This window comes from Bos grunniens, chromosome 9 (assembly GCF_055505025.1).
Source record: "Bos grunniens cultivar Pamir isolate PY7600 chromosome 9, Bosgru_T2T1.0, whole genome shotgun sequence".
Taxonomy (NCBI): Eukaryota; Metazoa; Chordata; class Mammalia; order Artiodactyla; family Bovidae; genus Bos; species Bos grunniens.
Genome location: NC_141173.1, coordinates 71,879,119 through 71,904,282, shown reverse-complemented (window position 1 = coordinate 71,904,282; position 25,164 = coordinate 71,879,119). Strand labels below are relative to the sequence as shown.

The window sequence follows — 25,164 nt, the reverse complement described above, 5'->3', positions numbered from 1 at the left end:
AAAAATGAAAAACAAATAGCACCAGTCCCAAGGAAAACTAAGAGCACTTAACTGTAAAATTGTTTGCATTACAATGTTTTAATCCGTATCTCATCAGTGGTTTTCACATGCACATTTTATTTACCAAACAACTCAAGTGTAGTTTCATTTGGCCTTGATTCAGGGAAATGTACCTGAATCATTTTAAACAATTTTTTAATAATCAATTTAAATATTTTAAATAAAATGTGCATGTGAAAAAAAATTAAAGTACTAAGAATGGATTAAATTTAATTAAAAAAATTAAATTACTAAGAATGGATGCCCCAGATGGATGTCTGTCTGTATTTGGGACATGACAGTTCTGTAGATCCTACTGTAGGAGATATAAATCTTTCATTGGCCAGACCATACTCCCAATATGACCATATATGAATTCAGATTTACGTGTCTTAGGGATGTATAGAACATATCAGTGAATTAGTGAGAGCAGTGTCACTGGGACATGATGTAAAAGAAATTGCTTATAATTTACTCTTGCTCGGAGACATCTAGTATAAATATGCTCTTGACCCATGAAAATAAAAATAGGAAGTGTGTAGATGGAGAGTAGATGTGTGCCTTATCAGTCAGTCCTAACTCATGCCTCATGACTAGGAACCTATTCGTAAATTGAATATCTTATTAATGTAAAAGAAATCCAAATATACTAGAAAAAATAATAAAGGGATAGTACAAGACATTAAGTGAAAGATATGTACCTTCTGCCCAGTTTATGGAATAAGATGCTACGAACAGAGTGGATACTTTTTGTATTTCCTTCCAAATGCATTCTTCTCCTTGCGTTGTCTGTTTTTATTAGAGGAAGTCATTATCCTAAGATTATTTTCTATCATTCTTATGACTTCTTGGTAGTTGATTACATGTGCATAAAAATATCTGAGTACTATTTTTCATCTTTTTAAACTTTGTATATATGGCATCAAATTACACATATTCTGTGTATTTCTTATTTTTGCATAAGGAATTATGAATTTAATCTATGCAAGTGAGCATCAGTTTACTTCATGCATTTTCACAGTGTCTGTTGTCCAGTTACATTAGTGTGCTAGTTAGCTATTGTCTCGGCTCCAAACCCACCGCCGTATTCTTCTTTGTGATGATGAGGTTGAGGGTAGGCAAACACATTTCTCCTTTGCCCCCTGGCTCCCTGTTAGGTTCTGCCAATAGGCGGCACTAGAGGGACACCAGAGACTGGACAAGGAGTGGAGGAACTTCTGTTTGCCCACATGACAGTACAGTGTACCTGCGCCTGACAGCAGTCATTTGTTCCAGTGCCAGTTGGTTCTAGTTTTTAGTTCTGCTTTTTTTCCCATACCCAGAACTGATGTCATTGCCCTCCTTCAAAAATAACAGCAGCAACCATTATCCCCTTAAGAGATGAGTCCCAGCTTTGTTGGGGCCTTCCCCTGAGGAGCTGGCTTATTACACCAGCTGCAGAGCACCCCACCCTAGGGCTCTGAGCCTCAGCTCCACAGGGTTCTCTGGAAAGCTTCTAGCTCCTACACTCTCCTTTTCCTTTTGCTCATGAGTGCCAGGAATGGTAGTTATTGCCTGTGTTACCCCAGTGTTCCTTTTTGTCCTTCAGTCACTAAATACCTGTTTAACCAAATCCCTACATTAAATTCTCTTAAAATAGCTGGTGCAGATTCTGTTTTCTTGGTTGTATCTTGTCTGATACAACAGATAAGACAATATTCATTTGTTTTCTTTCCTACTGATGAATATGGTGGGCATGGCAAACCTGCTGCCCTGAAATCTTGGGTAAGTTTGATAATGTGCGTATATGCTAAGTCGCTTTAGTCGTGTCCGACTCTTTGCGACCCCATAGACTGTAGCCACCAGGCTCCTCTGTTCATGGGATTCTTCAGGCAAGAATACTGGAGAAGGTTGCCATACCCTCCTCCAGGGGATCTTCCCAACCCAGGAATTGAATCCGAGTCTCTTTAAGTCTCCTGCACTGGCAGGTAGGTAGGTTCTTAACTACTAACTCCACCTGGGATAATGTAGTAAAGAACAAAATGTGGAAGCGGTCAGTGGTGATACAGTGGTTGTCCCAGGCATGTTCTCATGCCCCCTCACCCAGACCTCGGTAAAAAAAAGTAACAGGCCCATCCTCTGGCTTCTTCTGAGCTGCCATGTTCTTCACTTACAGGAGGGTTGCTGAAACTATAAACTTTGGGTGCTCCTGTGTGAGAACACAGGCTTTGTGGCCACATATCTTTGACTTTGAGTATATACTTTTTGGGATTTACATGATTTTTCAGTGACAAACTGAATCAAAAGGTAAAGTCAGCTGACTCTGAATCATCAGTTTCAACAGTCTTTGTCCCTACATTTGTTTTTGTGGTTCTGCTTAGGTTTTTTATTTTGGGGATATAGACTTATTGGAGAAGAAAATGGCACCCACTCCAGTACTCTTGCCTAGAAAATTTCATGGACAGAGGAGCCTGGTGGGCTACAGTCCATGGGGTCACAAAGAGGTAGACACGACTGAGTGACTTCACGACTTCACGATACTTATCATTAATATTATTTCACATTATAAATAAAGGTTCTCTGATCATTCTTGGGGATGTCTCTCTGTGCCCTTTAAGAAGTCCAACAATGTTTTTTTAGATTCCTACAGCTGACTGGGAAGATCCTGTGCTGGGTGGTAATGAGGAATAAAACAAAAGCTACTTTTCCAAGAATCAGTCTAGAATAGGAGACAGAGCATCATCTTTATCACTCATCATAATAATCAAATATTGAGCAAGTGGAATATGCCTCACACCTCACACTGTGTCATGCATTCAAGCATCTTATTTAACACATATGATGAAAAGTATAGAATGTAATGATGGATTAATTTTTCCTTGGGAGACAAGAGAGTTGTCAGCTACCATCTGGATAAGTCAATCATGACATTCTAGGCAGAGTTAGTCATGCCAGCAAAGACGAGGAAGAATGGCATGCTGTAAGCAAAGACCAATATATTGAGGCTGCTGCTGCTGCTGCTAAGTCGCTTCAGTCGTGTCTGACTCTGTGCAACCCCATAGACGACAGCCCACCAGGCTCCCCTGTCCCTGGGATTCTCCAGGCAAGAATATTAGAGTGGGGTGCCATTGCCTTCTCTGTATATTGACGCAGGGGAGGGTAAAAAGAGGAAGAAGAAGGAGAGATAATGAAAACATATGAGGCCAGGAAGATAGGCAAGGATCAAATCATTGAAGAACAAATTAAGTCTGAACTTTATTCTGAAGCTAAAAGACCCATCAAGGGATTTTAGAGTATCATGACGAACTAAATAGTTTTAAAAATTACTTTGCACTTTTATATATAGAATGGATAAGCAACAAAGTCCTACTGTAAAGCATGGAGAACTATATTCAGTATCCTACAATAAAGCATAATGGAAAAGAATATGGAAAAGAATGTATATATGTATGTAACTGAATCACTTTGCAGTACAGCAGTAATTAACACAACATTGTAAATCAACTAGGCTTCAATTAAAAATTACTTTGCTAGTGGTTTGGAGGATGGAGAAGAAGGGAAAACCAGGAGATTGTGGGGGAAGAAAGTGTTCTAAGAATGAGGTAGCCAACATGGCAATGAAGCTGGGAATGAGAACTGAGCAACTGATTTAGTAAAGGAGAGGTCAATGATGACCTTGACAAGGTGATTAAGTCAGAGGCAAAATCCTGATGGGAGGGAAGGAATTAAGACAGAGAATCAGATCAGATCAGTCACTCAGTCATGTCCGACTCTTTGCGACCCCATGAATTGCAGCACGCCAGGCCTCCCTGTCCATCACCAACTCCCGGAGTTCACCCAGACTCACGCCCATCGAGTCAGTGATGCCATCCAGCCATCTCATCCTCTGTTGTCCCCTTCTCCTCCTGCCCCCAATCCTTCTCAGCATCAGAGTCTTTTCCAATGAGTCAACTCTTCGAATGAGGTGGCCAAAGTACTGGAGTTTCAGCTTTAGCATCATTCCTTCCAAAGAAATCCCAGGGCTGATCTCCTTCAGAATGGACTGGTTGGATCTCCTTGCAGTCCAAGGGACTCTCAAGAGTCTTCTCCAACATCACAGTTCAAAAGCATCAATTCTTCGGCGCTCAGCTTTCTTCACAGTCCAACTCTCACATCCATACATGACCACAGGAAAAACCATAGCCTTGACTAGACGGACCTTTGTTGGCAAAGTAATGTCTCTGCTTTTCAATATGCTATCTAGGTTGGTCATAACTTTTCTTCCAAGGAGTAAGCGTCTTTTAATTTCATGGCTGCAATCACCATCTGTAGTGATTTTGGAGCCCAGAAAAATAAAGTCTGACACTGTTTCCACTGTTTCCCCATCTATTTCCCATGTAGTGGTGGGACCAGATGCCATGATCTTCGTTTTCTGAATGTTGAGCTTTAAGCCAACTTTTTCACTCTCCACTTTCACTTTCATCAAGAGGCTTTTGAGTTCCTCTTCACTTTCTGCCATAAGGGTGGTGTCATCTGCATATCTGACATTATTGATATTTCTCCTGGCAATCTTGATTCCAGCCTGTATTTCTTCCAGTCCAGCATTTCTCATGATGTACTCTGCATGTAAGTTAAATAAACAGGGTGACAATATATAGCCTTAACAAAATCCTTTTCCTATTTGGAACCAGTCTGTTGTAATTTTGTTGTACAATGGAGCCAGAAAATGAGGCAGGAACTGGAAGGTGATGTCAGATCAAGAGAGGGTAGTTTTTTTTTTTTTTTAGGGTAGGGGATACAACAGGATAATTAACCCAATAGACAAAGAAAAATTGATGGTGGGAACGAAGAGAGAATTTCCAAAGCACTGTCTTTGGGATCTGGTGGACAAAGACAGGGAATGGACTTAGAGAGGAGCATGAGCAGTCATTGATAGTGAGAGGATAGGAGACGGAATTGATAGGTATGGATGCTGGCAAGTGGACTGATGCTTTGTAGGAGCTTGTGGAAGTCTATTTAGTTGGATAAACAATCCTGGAGTTCAGGAAAGAAGTTGAGCTAAAGATAGAGGCAGTAGTTATCAGTTCATAGAGGGAAGTTAAAGGTATGAAGTAGAAAAGGATCTGCTGTAGGGGCTAAATGATAGAATAAGGAATGGAAACTAATTAACACTGTGGCTATTGACCATGAGTGCATTCGAGTTCAGAGAAGTGAGCAACAACAAAGGCAAGAAGTGAGAAATTTGAGTTGGAAGGGCAGGGGTTAGTGAGGAATCAATCCAGGATCAGAGTGGTAGTATATGTATTAAAATATAAAAAGAAGAGTGGTCTTGGCTAAGACTAGGAAAGATAAAATGGATCAGAGTGGGAGAAGGCTCTGACTGTCTGCCTTGATTTGATATACACATGGGGAAGCATTTTACTTAATGAAAACAAGGGTTAAGGAAAGTTTATGGTTTGCAGGATTGATGGAAGTTTAGGTTACTAGGAGTTAAATCAGAAGGGCTGATGGTGAGCCTGGTAGAATAACGGTTGGCCACAGAATCAGGATTTTGACAATAAAAATGGAGAGCAAGTTTTATAATGGATATCGGAACTAAAGACCTGGGGAGAGCCAATGAACTCTCAGAGACATTATTCCATGGGTCCTTCTCTACTTTAAAATTTTGTGACTTAAATATTTATTAATAAAAACATAATTATATTTATTTAATATGGAACTTTAGATTCTAAATATCCTAATGCCATAATAATTTTGAACTGGCATTCAAGTTAGGTACTTGAATATTTAAGTTCAAACCTTGTTTAAACAACTTGTATCCATAATCACTTCCTACTCCTCATATATATATGAGGCAAGACATTACTAACCATACTTGGTAACAAAATATTTGAAACATGTTTCTATTGATTTCAAAATAATAAAAAGTTGGTATACTTCCTGGAATTAGGGAGTGTGAAGGGAAATTCCTTTGTTTCTTTTTGATTCTATTCAGAAAGTCAGGTCAACTGAAGCAACAGGTAGAATTTCAACTTGACATGAAAATAAGTTCCTTCTCATTGTAAAGCAATCCATCTGTCTTATGTAATTCTAATACTGTCCTCGATTATTTTTTTCTGTAATGAATTTGTACCTGATTGATATTATTATTTCAGGACATAAAGTTACATGGAAACTCAGTAGAGGACCTGGGAAAATGAAAGCATATTCTGATAATGAAAAAAGGTTATTTGAATTAAAGGGTTTACAATTACAGAACTGAAGCAACCAAAGAAACAAAAAAGACACAAATATCCAAAACTTGCCAGTTTCCCTACATCAGATGAAGCATAAGGAAAAAACCTCCTGAAGATTAGATTTTGAGTCATGTATAAATATTTAGGGAAGAAGGCTTCCCTTGAACAGTGAGCAGATCCTATAAAGAGGAATAAATTGTATGCCACCAAAGCCCAGCTCTTTGGTTTCTGCACATAAACTTCACAGCATTGGCTGGGTCCCAGAGAGGCCCAGAGACTCAGCCAGGTGGGCACTCACCATCACTGACCATATTGTCATCTATATATATTTTACACAGTGTTCAGGTAAAGTTCCAATATTTCAGACTATTAGGCAGGCTTTCCAAGAGAAACTGTCAACTGCGGTTTCTGCTGATAGCTTCTTATAGTGCAAACACTTCAGGGCCACTGGTCATAAACATTGAGTTCAGTCATTAGCATGTATACAAATGTTCTCTCCTGTTATTTTGGGAGCTCTATTAAAACTGAGGCTTGCCTTAGATTCTGTTTTGTCTGTCACAGCTAACTATGCAAGTTTTCACGAATTGTTGCTATGATAGTTCCTACTACAATGATTCCACATTGGTCCTATTAATGGAAATATTGAGCCATTTAATAAAATATTTTGGTTGAAAGCATTGAAATAGTTTAATAAAATATTTTATTAAAAGAAAAGAGTTCAACCCCAAGTGTGTTTTGGAATGGGGTGGACTCATCTGCTTGGCTCACTGCTTCCAATTCTATATTTGTGTGGACCTCTTAATAGTGCCAACAGTAGCATCACGCACTAGAGTCAATCCAATTATGTACTTCTTGCACAATATCCTTTCTCAACACTGTGTTGTATAATCTATTCCAGAGATAGTATAAATAGCGGTAGCAGATAGGCAGGTCTTTAACATAAAAGCTCTTCCAGTGATACAAAGTACAAGAATCTGAGTTTAATAAAGCGCACTAAATTTTATCTATGATTATATCATATTTTCCAAAATATGTGGCCATTCTGGTGCTCTTTGTCCTGAGAGTTGGTGCACTGGACACTTTTCTTGCTTCAGTGTTTGAGCATGCTCTTATATTACCAAACAGAACAGAAACACCTGTGCTAAAAGAAGAAGCTTTGCTCCTGATGAACAAGAATATAGATGTTTTAGAGAAAGCACTTAAACTGGCAGCCAGGCACACTGGCTGGGACATTGGAAAGAAAATCTGAAACTTCATAAGAATGTGAATGTTTCGACTTCAGTAAAAATTTTTTTGCTCCTTTACTTGTTTTGAGCAGGGTGCACATATCATTGTGACCCCAGAAGATGGAATTTATGGCTGGGTCTTCACAAGGGAGACCATTTATCCCTATCTGGAGGATATCCCAGACCCTGAAGCAAACTGGATTCCATGCAGAGACCCCAGAGGTAAAGTCATTACCTTTTGATCTTTAAACAAAAAGTTGTGATATTGTAACATAGCAAATATTTAAGCTTGACTAGTGTTGTTGCTGACAGTCTGTGGCACCCGACTTTGACTTCTCTAATTCTTCGTATTGTGCACCATCTGGCGTGTCTCCTGTTTGGGAAATGATTTGTGATGATGTCTGGTTGGTTATTTATGGATGAATAATATGTGTACACACAAGTTTTATAATAGATGTAATTAACTGGCTTTCAACAAAGTGAGAAAGTTGTGAAATCTAGGACTTATATTTGTAAGTAAGGGTTTCAGCCTCCTTTGCAGGAATGGTAAAAAGATGAGTGTATTTATGTTCCAAAGGGCTTTGATATCGGCATGCAATGTCATCTGTATGGTGAGTGGAAATTGCACAGGGCTTGAAAATGAGATATTTTTTCTGAGACTACATCCTACCACCTCTTGGCTGAGTGATGTGGGACAGAAAACCTAAACTCTTAAAGTAAAATAGAGATAATATGATTTCCTTTCCTACTTCACTTTACAGAGTAGATGTATGTGTAGGGAATTTCCTGGTGGTCCAATGATTAGGACTCTGAGCTTTCACTACCAAGGGCCTGATTGGCTCCCTGGGGCCCTCCCCAATCACTGATTGGGGAACTAAGATTCCATAAGCCATGCAGCATGGCCAAATCCCTCCTCTGACCTCACCCCACCCCCACAAAATGAATGTAAAGTGAAATAATACATAGAATCTATACAGTATGGTGCCCTCTTGAGTGCTAATTATTACTTTAAAAAAAACAACTATTCCTTTTTTTTTAAAACAGGAGCTGGATCTGAAATTTTGCTTTCTTGTCCTTCAAGAAAGTGTAGCAATTGTTTATAGCTGTAGTTTAAGCATAACTGTCTGAAAGAAAATCACATAAAATATAAGAAAGATTATGAAAATAAATCATTTTAGGTGTACTTACTTTTTAAAATAGATCATACATGATGACAAAATCAATGCATTAAAAAGTTATTTAATGTGCTAATTTTTAAATTTACAGGCATCTGCTTAAAGCTATTATCAAGTGCACAAAAAGAGAAACTTCTTTAATAATTCTGACCATTTGAAATTAATTGGAAAGTCAAGTCCAATGTTGCAACATAAGAGCTCTTATATGTGAGTCAGGTCTCACCCTGTGATTTTCACCTTTGGAAAAATATTCTCAAAATGTTACACAGTCTGTGTTTACAGTAACCACGTAATTATGACTCAATGTTTGCTTGCTTATGGGGTTTTCCCAGAGCAGGAAAGACTCATTATTTGCAATAACTCAAAAGGCTTATACTGAAATACACTCTATTTGCCTGGGCTGGCAAAACTGACTTTCCTAGGGGAAAGATGTCTTAAAGCCTGATTAATTAGTCTCTGAAGTATTTTAAGTAAGGAAAGTAGGTGACAGATGAAACTTTAATATTATTGAGTCTTTCAGACATTCAAATGGCAAGCTTTCAGCTCTGTGTTGTAGAAAGAAAAAATCCAGTATTTAAGAAAATGCTAATATTGGTAAAGAAAGCCACCATTTCTTCCCTAGTCACACTCATCTCTAAAAGGGATAATTCAAGTCCATATAGTCATCCTTGTGTATTTAAATACTATCATTTAGAATACTGACACATCTCTTGCTTCCTGGAGCTTTCCCCATGGGGAACTAATAGGAAACATTAAAGTGCCCTAATTATCTAGTCAAAAAAAAAAAAAACAAAATAAAATATATAATAGTTTTATTAAGGCCTTCCTTAATGAATATGCACGTTGACAGTATTACTGTTTTTCCTGAAGGCAAAACAAAAGAAATGGTCTGAAATAATAATCATAAATCTGTTCTTTTTATTCAAAGATCAGTTCAACATCAATTGTAGGGGGACTGAGAAACCATGGAGAGTCTGAATGGCCTCTACAAGCAATCAAGTCATCAGTGTCCCTGGGTGGTCTTGTTGTTACAAAGTCCATAATGGCCAATATTGAGCACCTACTTGGTTCCTGAATCTGCACTTGGTACACTAAGCACATTGTCTCATTCAGTTTAAGTAACAGGTATAACTATTCCCCTTTTATTTACTTATTCATATTTTAAAAATATACATTTATTTTTATTATTTTTATTTATTTGGCTGTGCCAGGTCTTACCTGCAGCACACATGATCTGTAATCTTCATTGCAGCATGCGGGATCTTCAGTTCGGGCATGTAGGATCTAGTCCCCTGACTAGGGATTGAATCCCTGGGCGCCTGCATCAGCAGCACATAATCTTAGCCACTACACCACCAGGGAAGTATCTCCCACTTTAAATCCCACTGCTGGGCATACACACCGAGGAAACCAGAATTGAAAGAGACACGTAAAAAAAAATAAATAAATAAATAAAAGAAAGAGACACGTGTACCCCAATGTTCATCACAGCACTGTTTATAATAGCTAGGACATGGAAGCAACCTAGATGTCCATCAGCAGATGAATGGATAAGAAAGCTGTGGTACATATACACAATAGAGTATTACTCAGCCATTAAAAAGAATACATTTGAATCAGTTCTAATGAGGTGGATGAAACTGGAACCTATTATACAGAGTGAAGTAAGCCAGAAAGAAAAACACCAATATAGTATACTAACGCATATATATGGAATTTAGAAAGATGGTAACAATAACCCTGTATGCGAGACTGCAAAAAAGACACAGATGTATAGAACAGTCTTTTGGACTCTGTGGGGGTGGGGCGTGGGATGATTTGGGAGAATGGCATTAAAACATGTATAATGTATAAGAAATGAATTGCCAGTCCAGGTTCGATGCAGGATACAGGAAGCTTGGGGCTGGTGCACTGGGATGACCCAGAGGGATGGTATGGGGAGGGAGGTGGGAGGGGGGTTCAGGATGGGGAACACGTGTACACCTGTGGCAGATGCATGTTGATGTATGGCAAAACCAATACAATATTGTAAAGTAAAATAATAATAATAATAATAAAAATTAAAAATAAAATATATAAAATAAAATAAATAAATATGAAGAAAAGAAGGGGGCTTAAGGTCTTACAATTGGTAAATAGCCTCGCTGGAATTCAAACATGGCCATTTCCACTGAGTCATGCTAACAGAACGGACTCTGAGTGCCTAGAAGCATCGTCTTCTACTTGAAATCTCCATGACTAGTAAATCCACACCTGAGCACATTGTACTTGCAGAAATTTGGATCTTATTTTCCACTGAAATCTTTCATAACTTCCTTTGGTGTCCATACTGCTTCTATAGCATGCTCAAATATGTGACTCATCTTCAAATTAGAGTCTTTTAAGTATCTGAAGCCAGCTGTAGTCTTACTTATTTACTCACCTCAACCCCTTTTTACTTCTAAGATAAACAGTCCCAATTTGGAAGGTCTGGGCATTACTTTGAAAAGCAATTTCATAGTGTGCATTTACCCCAGGGTTTCACACAAGTGCCCTCTAAGGTAGAAGGGAAGCTATTATGCTACCTTGACATGTAAGGACACAGACAAAAGGGTGAAATCCTTTTTTCCTTTTCTTTTCCTTCCTTTTAAAAAATATTTCTAGTACCTAAAGCTGCATTTCTGGAGGATGATCGGCCTGGGACCAACTATTTACTGCCTCCTAGTATGAACGTGGCTTGCATTATGGAAAAGATTCTCTCCATTAGAAAAGCCCTTTATTTGTCTTCCTGGGAGAACTTCATAAGAAAATATGTTGCTTCTCTTCTTTCTCCTCTTCCTCTTTTACCCATTCTGTGTTTCGGTCTTGCACTGCTGTTGTGAATCTGGCAACTAGAATAGGTTAGTTTTCATAAAGAAGAAGACTGTATTGCATGTGTGTGCCCAGTCTATCAGTCCTTTCTGACTCTTTGCAACCCCACGGACTGTAGCCTGCCAGCCTCCTCGGTCCATGGGATTCTCCAGGCAAAAATACTGGAGTGGATTGTTATTTCCTACTCCAGGGGACTGGTTCCAAATAGGAAAAGGAGTATGTCATGGCTGTATATTGTCACACTGCTTATTTAACTTCTATGCAGAGTATATCATGAGAAACGCTGGGCTGGATGAAGCACAAGCTAGAATCAAGATTGCCAGGAGAAATATCAATAACCTCAGATATGCAGATGACACCACCCTTATGACAGAAAGTGAAGAGGACCTAAAAAGTTTCCTGATGAAAGTGAAAGAGGAGTGAAAAAGTTGGCTTAAAGCTCAACATTCAGAAAACGAAGATCATGGCATGTGGTCCCATCACTTCATGGGAAATAGATGGGGAAACAGTGGAAACAGTGTCAGACTTTATTTTTTTTGGGTTCCAAAATCACTGCAGATGGTGATTGCAACCATGAAATTAAAAGACGCTTACTCCTTGGAAGGAAAGTTATGACCAACCTAAATGGCATATTCAAAAGCAGAGACATTACTTTGCCAACAAAAGTCTGTCTAGTCAAGGCTATGGTTTTTCCAGTAGTCATGTATGGATGTGAGAGTTGGACTGTGAAGAAAGCTGAGTGCTGAAGAATTGATGCTTTTGAACTGTGATGTTGGAGAAGACTCTTGAGAGTCCCTTGGACTGCAAGGACATCCAACCAGTCCATTCTGAAGGAGATTAGTTCTGGGTGTTCTTTGGAAGGACTGATGCTAAAGCTGAAACTCCAATACTTTGGCCACCTCATGCGAAGAGTTGACTCATTGGAAAAGACTCTAATGCTGGGAGGGATTGGGGGCAGGAGGAGAAGGGGATGACAGAGGATGAGATGGCTGGATGGCATCATTGACTCGATGGACATGAGTCTGAGTGAACTCCGGGAGTTGGTGATGGACAGGGAGGCCTGGCGTGCTGCGATTCATGGAGTCGCAAAGAGTCGGACACAACTGAGCGACTGAACTGAACTGAACTCCAGGGGATATTCCGGATCTAGAGATACAACCTGTGTCTCCTGCATTGCAGGCAGATGCTTTATCACTTCACCACCTGGGAAGCTATTGGATTGCATATGAGCTTTTAAATCTTTGCTGTTGATTCTTAACCTAGAGCTGTTGTATGTTATAATGACAGGCAAATAAAGCATCAGTTTGGATGTTCAAAAATCACTAATACACTGTAAGTTTAAGGCAATATCTATTGAATTAGGCTTGGCTGTACCCCTGTACAAAAAAGACTCAGCTGTCTGGCCAAGGAAAATTCCATCTACATTGTGGCAAATATCGGGGACAAGAATCTGTGTAATGCCAGTGACCCTCAGTGTCCCCCTGATGGTCATTACCAATACAACACTGATGTGGTGTTTAATTCTGAGGGCAGGCTTATGGCTCACTATCATAAGGTGAGAATTACTTGTGCCTTAGCTGATCTTGACTTATTTTTGTTTGTGATATCTATGTAGACTTGTTTGTTGAATGTTGGTAAGGGGACCATTATAAACACATTCCTTAATTATTACATTTAGTTGAAAAGGGGACTTAACTTACTTTGACTTTTATATAAGGGTTCTGAATTTGAATTAGTCATAAAATAGAATCTGGCAGAATATTAAAGCAGATGTGCTAATAGCCTCACAGGATTTTAATATTCTCTGAGAAAGGAGAAATTCTGTTTCATCACATGATTTAATACTAGAGTAAGTTTTTGGACCCAATTTGTTAGTTTTTGGACCCAATTTGTTAGTGTTTGGTATTAAGCTTTAGTCATTCATTCCATTAAGATCTTTTTTTGTTTGAAGTGATAGAAAAACCCCCAACTGAAATTGATTTGAAACAGTAACAACAAAGGCAATGGAATGCCCTTGCTCAGGTACCTGAGAAAATATAAATCATAGAAAGGATAGGTCTAGTTTCTGACATGGTCTGTATCTTAAGGCCTGGAAGATGTCAGCCATCCCCACAGCTCTCTCTCTCTCTCTTTCTTTTTTACGGTGTGTTTTTTTATCCTCTCAGGCCATGCCAAAGTGCATGCAGGATCTTAGTTCTCTGACTAGGGATCGAACCTATGTCCCTTGCATTGGGAGTGTGGACCACGGGATCACCAGGAGAAGTCACCCTCTAGTTCTTAGATCCTTGTAAAAAGTTCCAACTTTTTCTCAGCTGACTATCCTTTCAGACGCCACATGGCTGCTGGTTACAAAGCGCATATCCTAATGGGACAAAATCCAGAGGAAGACTGAATTTCTCTTTCCTAGAAACCCCACAAAAACCTTATTATTCCTTCAGTCCGCCTAGCGACCACATGCCTTGCTTGAGTCGATCTCCTGGGAATGAAGGATGGGCTGCCACCTGAGCAGAGGACAGAAGAGTTTGGGAACCTCAGTGGTGGGGGTGGGATGGGGTGTGGCCTGAGCATATATGCACACATCAGGCCAAATAAAAACCTGAGCAGAACATAAGGCTGCACTCTTGAGTCCAGGGTAGATGGAGTTTGGGAGCGAAAATCAAGCTGGAGAAAATTTTCTAATGACTTACTAATTAACAAGGTTTACTTCCCTTTCACTTTTCACTTTCATGCATAGGAGAAGGAAATGGCAACCCACTCCAGTGTTCTTGCCTGGAGAATCCCAGGGACCGGGGAGCCTGATGGGCTGCCGTCTATGGGGTCGCACAGAGTTGGACACGACTGAAGCGACTTAGCAGCAGCAGCAGCAGCAGCTATTACATTGTCTAAGTTCCAGTTTACTTCACCTCACTTATATAAACCTAGCCATACCATGGGAAGACATGACAAAGTTTAGTTTATTAACACATGTTAAACTTCACAAGCTCAACATTCAGAAAATGAAGATCATGTCATCTGGTCCCATCACTTCACGGAAAATAGATAGGGAAACAGTAGAAACAGTGTCAGACTTTATTTTTTTGGGCTCCAAAATCACTGCAGATGGTGATTGCAGCCTTGAAATTAAAAGACGCTTACTCCTTGGAAGAAAAATTATGACCAACTTAGATAGCATATTCAAAAGCAGAGACATTACTTTGCTAACAAAGGTCCGTCTAGTCAAGGCTATGGTTTTTCCTGTGGTCATGTATGGATGTGAGAGTTGGACTGTGAAGAAAGCTGAGTGCCGAAGAATTGATGCTTTTGAACTGTGATGTTGGAGAAGACTCTTGAGAGTCCCTTGGACTGCAAGGAGATCCAACCAATCCATTCTGAAGGAGATCAGCCCTGGGAGTTCTTTGGAAGGAATGATGCTAAAGCTGAAACTCCAGTACTTTGGCCACCTCATGCGAAGAGTTGACTCATTGGAAAAGACTCTGATGCTGGGAGGGATTGGGGGCAGAAGGAAAAGGGGACGACAGAGGATGAGATGGCTGGATGGCATCACTGATTCGATGGATGTGAGTTTGAGTGAATTCCTGGAGATGGTGATGGACAGGGAGGCCTGGCGTGCTGCGATTCATGGGGTCACAAAGAGTCGGATATGACCGAAGTGACTGAACTGAACTGAACTGAAACTTCACGCCATGATATTAGTACTTAAAGAATTGAGTGGAAAACCATCAGAAATTTGTGAGGTTTGAAATTTCAAATGACTTTAAGACAAATATTCATCTTTTAAATATCATTTGTAGATATGATCTCATTGAATGATTCATTGATTGTGAGAAAAATGAAGTGTTTTGGGGGTTTTTTGGTGGTCGGACCATTGAGGGGTTGGGTAAGATAGGGGCGGGGCTGATGGAGGTGGGGTTGAGAGGGTATGAGATCTCCCAGGAGCAGGGCTGTGGGAGGAGCGAGACCTTCATTAGCAAGGTAGATTGGGGTCGTGGCCTCCAAGGTCATGGGAGGCTCTCAGAATGATGCCTGAGAGTGTGGTCTATGAAGCCGGGATATCAATCGAGTCCAGGGGACAAGCTGAAGGGCCTGTAAGAAAACTCACAAGACAGTGGTATACTGGATATAATCTACACTAATTTATATGTAATGTTTTTAAATATGCACACTAAAATACATGCAAGAAAAGATTTTGCAAATATTAATCACTTTTATTTGCCAGTTTTCTTACGAATCTTCCCCTTCTTTGCTTTTCATTAACAGTTCAATCTTTTTTGCACCTGAAGTTCAGTTTGACTTTCCCAAGGATTCAGAACATGTGATTCTCAACACTCCCATTGGGACATTGGGCATTTTCACTTGTTTTGACATTTTCTCTCATGACCTGGCTGTGGTGGTGGTAGAAGAGTTTCAGCTTGACAGTATCCTCTACCCTAAGGCCTGTACAGTACACTGCCCCTCCTCTCAGTGTGGGCCCTTCCATTCTCCCTTCCATTCAGCATGGGCCCAAGCCCTGAGAGTCAACCTGCTTGCTACCAATAGCCACAACATCAGGTGCACATGACTGGTACCTCCCCCTCCAGTGCTGCCCCAAAGGGCAACCACAGTCTTGGAACACCTTCATTTTCAAGCCATGCATTTCTTTAATGATTCTTCCCCCCCAAATTAATTAATTAATGAAATTAATTATTAAATTTATCAATTATTTAAATTTAAATTAAATCAATATACTTATTAATTATTAATTATTAAAATAGATTTTTAATTTTAATTAATAAAGTTATTAATTATTAAATTACTTAATTGATTAAATTTATTCATTTCTCATTGGTCTGGGTCTTCCTTGCTGTGAGCAGGCTTTCTGTAGTTGCCGCAGGCAGGGGTTACTCTTCCTTGGGGTGCACAAGCTCCTCACTGCAGTGGCTTCTCTTGTGGGGTGTGTGGGCTTCCGTAGTTGTGGTGCAAGTGTTTGGTTGCTCTGAGGCATGTGTAATCTTCCCAGACCAGGGATCAAACCTGTGTCCCCTGCTTTGGCAGGTGGATTCTTACCCACTGTACCACCAGAAAAGTTCTTTAATGATTCTTTTATTAACTTTAATGTCACAAAATTAATAAGACTACGGGTTTCTATACCAACATTATTTAAAGAACATTATTCCTGGGAATAAAGAAGGAAGCAAAGAGTGTATTGTCAATTTCACATGAGGGGAAATTGGAGTTAGACAGAATTTAAGTCACATAAAAAAAGCAAAGGCAGAGTTAAAGAAAGTTGCAGCTACCATCTATTAGTAATATTGAAATAAATCTTTCTATTGGGGTGATAAAATCACTTTAGACTTAATCAGCTTTTTAGAGTTTATCCTTTAAAAATCCATGTTTCAGGGAAGGCTCCTCTCTCGATTGTTTTGTCATTTGTTGATCCAGGTGAAGAATCTCAAACACAAACAAATTAGATAGGTTGGTGGATACGTAAAATTGTTCTTCATGTCTGAGAAACTTTTTGGTTTGTGGTCAAGTTGGCTAAAGAAAGGGGAGCTTAAGTTAAAAAAATTTAAAAAGTGATCCAAGTCAAATGATAGTTTCAGTGTAAGCAGATTCTTATGGAGGACACAGATTCAAATTGAACTCAGGTCAGTGTAATAGGTATTTCCTTCCTTATCTTGAAAATGCTTATGCTTTCATAACTTTATATTTCATTTCTTATGAAATGATTCTATTAGTTTGTGGCCATGCAAAATTTGAAACCAGTATTCATGTTTCTTCATGTAACCCATAGGCAGTGAAATCTATGCACCGGAGGCTGTCAAAGTGTATCACTAGAACATGGAAACAGAGACAGAGAGTGGCCAGCTGATGCTCTCAGAATCGAAGTCTTGACCTCGACGAGAACCCAGTTACTGTGCAGCTGCTGACTGGAGTGATTATGCTAGAGGTGTCAAGCCATTCTCATTTGAGCAGTTGAATTTTCCAGGGATGATTTATTTTGATGGGTTCATCTTCACCAAGCTTAAGAGAAACACAGGAAATTACACACTTTGTCAGAAAGACCTGTGCTGTCACTTAACTTACTAGATGTCTGAGAAACGAACTGATGAAGTGTATGCACTTGGTCCTTTGACGGACAGTATGCAATAGAAAGCCAATATTACTTACAGGTAGAAACACTCAAGTATGTAAGAATGGCTTTGTTACTAGTTTGTCTTCTAGGTCATCACTGCATTTCTTTAAAAATTGTGCTGGATTCAGTTAATTGGAATAGTCTTACATTTGTCATTGAACTTTTCTCCCTAGAATACTTTGTTTAGTCTTGGCAAGAACAGAATTAGAGCTGCAAGGTAAAAACATGAAACAGATTGATTAGTTCTCAGAAAACAGGGTTAAAGTTTTAAAAGCTACAATCCCCATGTATTTTCTTTTTCTGTTAGGTTACTTTAGGGCTGTGTTTTGCAAACTGTTTTCAACTAGAGTCCAGAGCAAGAAGTCCATTGCACATCATAACCCAGTGCCATCAAGACATATCTCAAAAAGATACTCAGTGAAACAAACATTTTATAAAATAATTAAAACAAAAATTATACATGGCTATGATTATATAGATATCAAGAAGAGGTGGCAAGAATACACAGAAGAACTATACAAAAAAAGATCTTCACGACCCAGATAATCACGATGGTGTGATCACTCACCTAGAGCCAGACATCCTGGAATGTGAAGTCAAGTGGGCCTTAGAAAGCATCACTACGAACAAAGCTAGTGGAGGTGATGGAATTCCAGTTGAGCTATTTCAAATCCTGAAAGATGATGCTGTGAAAGTGTTGCACTCAATATGCCAGCAAATTTGGAAAACTCAGCAGTGGCCACAGGACTGGAAAAGGTCCATTTTCATTCCAATCCCAAAGAAAGGCAATGCCAAAGAATGCTCAAACTACCACACAATTGCACTCATCTCACACGCTAGTAAAGTAATGCTCAAAATTCTCCAAGCCAGGCTTCAGCAATATGTGAACCGTGAACTTCCTGATGTTCAAGCTGATTTTAGAAAAGGCAGAGGAACCAGAGATCAAATTGCCAACATCCGCTGGATCATGGAAAAAGCAAGAGAGTTCCAGAAAAACATCTATTTCTGCTTTATTGACTATGCCAAAGCCTTTGACTGTGTGGATCACAACAAACTGTGGAAAATTCTGCAAGAGATGGGAATACCAGACCACCTGACCTGCCTCTTGAGAAATCTATATGCAGGTCAGGAAGCAACAGTTAGAACTGGACATGGAACGACAGATTGGTTCCAAATAGGAAAAGGAGTACGTCAAGGCTGTATATTGTCACCCTGCTTATTGAACTTATATGCAGAGAACATCATGAGAAACCCTGGGCTGGAAGAAGCACAGGCTGGAATCAAGATTGCTGGGAGAAATATCAATAACCTCAGATATGCAGATGACACCATCCTTATGGCAGAAAGTGAAGAGGAACTAAAAAGCCTCTTGATGAAAGTGAAAGAGGAGAGTGAAAAAGTTGGCTTAAAGCTCAACATTCAGAAAACGAAGATCATGGCATTCAGTCCCATCACTTCATGGGAAATAGATGGGGAAACAGTGGAAACAGTGGCAGACTTTATTTTTCTGGGCTCCAAAATCACGGCAGATGGTGACTGCAGCTGTGAAATTAAAAGACGCTTACTCCTTGGAAGGAAAGTTATGTCCAACCTAGATAGCATATTCAAAAGCAGAGACATTACTTTGCCAACAAAGGTCTGTCTAGTCAAGGCTATGGTTTTTCCAGTGGTCATGTATGGATGTGAGAGTTGGACTGTGAAGAAGGCTGAGCACCAAAGAATTGATGCTTTTGAACTGTGGTGTTGGAGAAGACTCTTGAGAGTCCCTTGGAGTGCAAGGAGATCCAACCAGTCCATTCTGAAGGAGATCAGCCCTGGGATTTCTTTGGAAGGAATGATGCTAAAGCTGAAACTCCAGTACTTTGACCACCTCATGCAAAGAGTTGACTCATTGGAAAAGACTCTGATGCTGGGAGGGACTGGGGGCAGGAGGAGAAGGGGACAACAGAAGATGAGATGGCTGGATGGCATCACTGACTGGATGGACATGAGTCTGGGTGAACTCCGGGATTTGGTGATGGACAGGGAGGCCTGGCGTGCTGCGATTCATGGGGTCGCAAAGAGTCGGACACGACTCAGTGACTGAACTGAACTGAACTGATGATTATATACAACACAGTCTAATTTTGAAAATTCTAGTCTACTCCATTGGAGAAGGAAATGGCAACCCACTCCAGTACTCTTGCCTGGAAAATGCCATGGATGGAGGAGCCTGCTAGGCTACAGTCCATGGGATCGTGAAGAGTCGGATAGGACTGAGCAACTTCACTTTCACTTTTCACTTTCATGCATTGGAGAAGGAAATGGTAACCCACTCCAGTGTTCTTGCCTGGAGAATCCCAGTGACAGAGGAGCCTGGTGGGCTGCCGTCTATGGGGTCACACAGAGTAGGACACGACTGAATCAACTTCGCTGCAGTCTACTCCATTTTGCTGCATTGAAAGAAAAGGGCTAATTTTGACCCACTAAATTAATGTTAGGGTTGACTAACAGATTATGAGCTGCAACTGGGGAAGAAAGCACTTAAGAGGCAAGCTAAAGAGTATTCTTCTATTCCTTGAAATGGTATTTTTAGCTGTGAAAACATTTCCAAGATTTCCAACCACCTCTCTTTTCTTTTCCTACCTAGGTATGCATGTTACTGAAATGTCAAACCCCTGACCTGGAAACTTGTGGTGAGCCTGTGGGGTCAGCTTTTACCAAGTTTGAAGATTCCCTCAGTGGCACATTTGGAACGAGTTACGTTTTCCCACAGATCATTCTCAGTGGGAGTCAGCTTGCCCCTGAAGGACATTGTGAGGTAGAGGATTTCCAGGAGGATAAATTCCTTTGAACAGATGGAGAAGATTGGCATAATGAAAATTTGAAATAATGAGACAGCATTGTAACACTGAGGTTCACCTAATATAAACAACTTATACAAAGACACTATGATATGAAGACAAGTTGTAGTTCTAGACTGTTTTTAGGCTGTGATGGAGAATTTGGGGTTTTATTTTCTTACATAAATGTGATTTTGAGAATCAAAGGAACAGATTATTGAGGGATTAAAATAAAAATATTGATTGCCAATGACAGCCAACAACTAATGTTTTCTTTATTTGCATAGATCACCAGGGCAGTAGATTTATTTACTGCATGTTCATCCAAAGTCCTTCTGATATTACTACATATGTAGATCTGAAACAGGGAGCTTCTGATTCCAAAGTCTGTGGGCTTTTGACTACTTCATGCTGCTTTTAGAGTGACATTGTCAGAGAAGGCCTCTGGACTGGAAACCAAATCTGCACTGAAGTTAATGTTTTGCTTTCTTTGATTAGGTTTCAAGAGACGGATGTCTGCAGAGCCAAGGCGAAGCCCCTTTGCCTATCTAGGCTTTAGCCCTTTATGGAAGAGTGTTTGAGAGGGATCCTCCATGTTTAGGGCAGGGCCCCGGGTAACTGCAGTGATCCCCATTCACGGCCATCCTTTGAGGACTAGCCTGGCAAAGAGGGGAGGTAAAAAGAGACAGCTCAGCCCATCGTATCTGTTTAGAAGATGTGTCCTGACTTTGCTGAAACAGCCAACTTAAGCAGATTTAAAAAGAAATGGATGAGTGCGCACACTTTACCTACTCACTCTGGGAGCTGCAGTCGTCTTCCGTGTGGGTGCACTTAAGTGTGTGTCACTATGTCCATGTGTGGTGCAACATGTATCTATGGGAGGAGAGCCAGGAAGAGTCCTTGTGTGGCAACTGCTCTAACGTATGCAAACACTGTATCTCTCATTTGTAAATGCACAGGGTTAGTGTGGAGAATGTGGAGGGTATTTGGTCCTAGTCAGTTAGGATACAGAAAGTTAAAAACAAAGGTATCTTTTAAATAACTTTTTAACAAATTGAAATTGCTCCATTATCTCCTTATTCTACTTTTATGGAATATTTGTATGGAAATTAGATACTTAGGAATGGAAAGTTAGAAAGAGATAAATGAATAAATGATCTACTTCAGAACATGCACTGTTTCCTTCTGAAATTATTCTCTTAGAATGTACCCAATCCTGATTAAACCCTCTCATCCTCTGGAATTTGTTGCAGCCTGTGCTAGACAGGATCTTCCCTAGAAAAGGCCACCCTGTCATCTTTTTCCCAGTTACCTTCGCCCCTTTGACCCTGACATCCTGAGTCTTTTCCTGGTTGGTTACTTATTAACTCTAGGAAGAGATACACGTATCTGAGAGAAGAGGAGCTCTCTAGGATGTGTGGGAGAGGCTGAGGATCACTCCGAGTTTGGGGACACATTTCCCCTCCCCTAAAAGATATGACAACCGCTTTTCTAGATTTTTCCCAAGTGTTTATTTTCACTTGATTTAATTCAATCTAGTTCCAGGAAGCTGGAGACATTCTAGGCAGCAGAAAATGCCTTTGGTCTCTCTGTTTCCCTCATGCCTGGAATCTCTTTCCAGGGGCTCGGATGGAACCTGTACTCTGGACTCCTCTGTTTGTGCAGGATGTGGGCTTCTTCCCCATAAGGGTCTTGTGTTGGTTCTTTCCAGGCTTCTTCTCTCTCTTCTAGACAAACCTCCAAACCTTGTTTGGAGGTTGCATTAGTATCTAGTGGCCCCAGCTTCCTCACCACCCCTCACCCCTTGCATCTTATATAGCCAACCTCTGCCCCTTCTCTAGTCCCAGGAACTACAGAATCACTGCATCCCATGGGTGTTCTCAGCTCTTACCGTGACTAAACAACCTACTGTCCCTCTTATTATATCCCATGTTGTTTTGGCCCTTATCTTTTAACATCTCATGTCTTTTATTTCTTTGAGCTCTATTTTTGTCTCTCCCCCTTCTCCTCCCTAATTCTCATTTTATTTACCATGACTTATTAATAAGGACCTTGCTAGACTCAGCCCTCACAGTTGTGTCTTCCTCATTGAAACTCTTACTTTGGAAAGTGAAGCCACTCGTATGGCTTCAGCTAGTGTTTCTGAGGCAGCAAAGTACATAATTCATTGGAAGGAAAAAAAAATTTTTTTCATCAAAGTCCGTTCAAGTCATATAATAATGATTAGAGACGATCTTTAAAAAAAAAAGGCTTATTAAGTCCTATGGTAAACATATATAGTCTTACAATATAAACAACTTTATCAATTAGATTAATGTCAATAGGAGATTGACAGTGTTCTAGCCATTAAATATTAATATGAAGGTGCATATACTTAGAGGACTTCCTAGGTGAGGCTAAGTGGTAAAGAATCTGCTTGCCAATGCAAGAGACACAAGAGATGTGGGTTCAATCCCTGGGCCAGGAAGATCCCCTGGAGAAGGGAATGACAACTTACTCCAGTATTCTTGCTTGTACAATTCCATGGACAGAGGAGCCTGGCAGGCTACAGTCCATAGGCTTACAGAGTCCCCGCAACTGAGTGATTGAGACCCATAGTAGACTTAGAAACTGTGGAGAAACAGAGATCTAATCTTTTATCACACACACTAGAATTCTGACTCTAATACCACTTCTGATTGCCAGCTATGATTCTGACATCTGATTTTGATGTGTCAATTTTCCCCCCACACCACCAAGAAATTTTCCAACACCAGCCGGGAGTCCAACAGTCAGATGCAATTCTGACCTCATCTAAGTGCAGGTGGCATTAGATGCCACAAGACTGCCTTCTACCCATGTCAGATCTGGCTGTGGACCTAGTTGTCCCCTTTTACCCATGTCAGATCTGGCTGTGGACCCAGTCGTCTCCTGTCCTTCTGACCAGCTGGCTATAGATTAGAAGTTTCATGGACCTTCTCCTTAGGTTTGATGTGTTTCCCAGAGTGCTCACAGAACTCAGAGCAGCAGTTTACTTACTTGATTACCAGTTTATGACAAAAGGATGTTACTCAAGAACAGCCAGATGGAAGAGGTGCAAAGGGTGAGGTATGGGAGAGGGGCTCTGAGCTTCTCTGTCCTCTGGAGCATGAGAGTCTTCCCATATGTCTTCCCATTTACAAACCAGAGAGCTCTCTGAACCTTATCATGGCATAGGTATGACTGATTAAACTATTGACCATAGGTGACTAAACCACAATTCTTAGCTCTTCTTCCCTCTCTGGAGTTCAGGGGGTTGGGACTGAAAGTTCCAAGCTTCTAAACACTTGGTTGGTTCTCCTATCAAGCAGCTCTCAACCTTAGGTATTTTCCAAAAGTCACTTTATTAAAAAAACAAAAGACACCTTTATTTTTTTTTAATCACAAAAAATTCCAAGGATTTCAAACGCTCTGTGGAGGAAAAAGTGTCAAGTATTATTCGCTCTGTCGCTTAGTCGCTTTGCAATCCCATGACCTGTAGCCTGAGACGCTCCTCTGTCTATGAGGATAAAGTTCAAATATATATTTCTTATTATAAGTCACGATATTGCACATAAAACACGTGTGCATAGGTATACACCCAGGTGTCCTCAGATGCTCATCTTATCTCATCCTCAAGGTCGCCCTGTGAAATCAGCATTTTGTTGACCTCCCTTAAATTAGCCAATCTGATCACATGGACCATAGCCTTGTCTAACTCAATGAAACTAAGCCATGCCCTGTGGGGCCACCCAAGATGGGCGGGTCATGGTGGAGAGGTCTGACAGAATATGGTCCCCGGAGAAGGGAATGGCAAACCACTTCAGTATTCTTGCCTTGAGAACGCCATGAACAGTATGAAAAGGCAAAAAGATAGGACACTGAAAGAGGAACTCCCCGGGTCAGTAGGTGCCCAATATGCTACTGGTGATCAGTAGAGAAATAACTCCAGAAAGAATGAAGGATGAAGCCAAAGCAAAAACAATACCCAGTTGTGGATGTGACTGGTGAAGGAAGCAAGATCTGATGCTATAAAGAGCAATATTGCATAGGAACCTGGAATGTCAGGTCCATGAATCAAGGCAAACTGGAAGTGGTCAAACAGGAGATGGCAAGAGTGAATGTCAACATTCTAGGAATCAGCGAACTAAAATGGACTGGAATGGGTGAATTTAACTCAGACGACCATTATATCTACTACTGTGGACAGGGATCCTTTAGAAGAAATGGAGTAGCCATCATGGTCAACAAAAGAGTTCGAAATGCAGTACTTGGATGCAATCTCAAAAATGACAGAATGATCTCTGTTCATTTCCAAGGCAAACCATTCAATAGCACGGTAATCCAAGCCTATGGCCCAACAAGTAACACTGAAGAAGCTGAAGTTGAACGGTTCTATGAAGACCTACAAGACCTTTTAGAACTAACACCCCAAAAAGATGTCCTTTTCATTATAGGGGACTGGAATGCAAAGTAGGAAGTCAAGACACACCTGGAGTAACAGGCAAATTTGGCCTTGGAATACGGAATGAAGCAGGGCTACGGCTAATAGAGTTTTGACAAGAGAACGCACTGGTCATAGCAAACACCCTCTTCCAACAACACAAGAGAAGACTCTACACATGGATATCACCAGACGGTCAACACCAAAATTAGATTGATTATATTCTTTGCAGCCAAAGATGGAGAAGCTCTATACAGTCAACAAAAACAAGACCGGGAGCTGACTGTGGCTCAGATCATGAACTC

General features: G+C 40.3%; 1 pseudogene across 1 annotated transcript; it reads left to right on the top strand.

Moving 5' to 3' along the window:
- Positions 1-7,169: 7,169 nt before the first annotated feature.
- LOC147366151 (vascular non-inflammatory molecule 3-like) lies at positions 7,170-21,045 on the top strand (annotated as a pseudogene). The gene is made up of 7 exons (XR_015133195.1): positions 7,170-7,448; positions 7,548-7,681; positions 12,828-13,039; positions 15,742-16,045; positions 17,255-17,633; positions 20,226-20,396; positions 20,917-21,045. The product of XR_015133195.1 is annotated as a vascular non-inflammatory molecule 3-like (transcript).
- Positions 21,046-25,164: the final 4,119 nt, after the last annotated feature.